Below are 315 nucleotides of genomic sequence, written 5' to 3' on the forward strand. Positions count from 1 at the left end.
CACATCGGAAAATTCCCGAACCACGGCAGTATCTTCCAGCTTTGCTTCGGCTCCTTCGATTGTTGTGATTACAACCAAGAAGGCTTCATTCCCTTTCTCGATCATCCTGTTAGCCTTCAAAGCTGATATAATTGGATACACTTTCCGTGACATGTTCCCAATGAACTCGAATCCTCCGCTCTCCTCAGTGAACCAAATAGTTCGTTGGCGACAGTCAATCTGGGCTTGATGTTTCTACAACCAATCCATTCCCAGTATTAAGTCGTAACCCAGGATAGGTACGACGATAAGATCTGCAGTCAACATCCTCCCACA

The sequence above is a fragment of the Tarenaya hassleriana genome, unplaced genomic scaffold, assembly GCF_000463585.1.
Source record: "Tarenaya hassleriana unplaced genomic scaffold, ASM46358v1 Cleome46, whole genome shotgun sequence".
In the NCBI taxonomy this organism is placed as follows: Eukaryota; Viridiplantae; Streptophyta; class Magnoliopsida; order Brassicales; family Cleomaceae; genus Tarenaya; species Tarenaya hassleriana.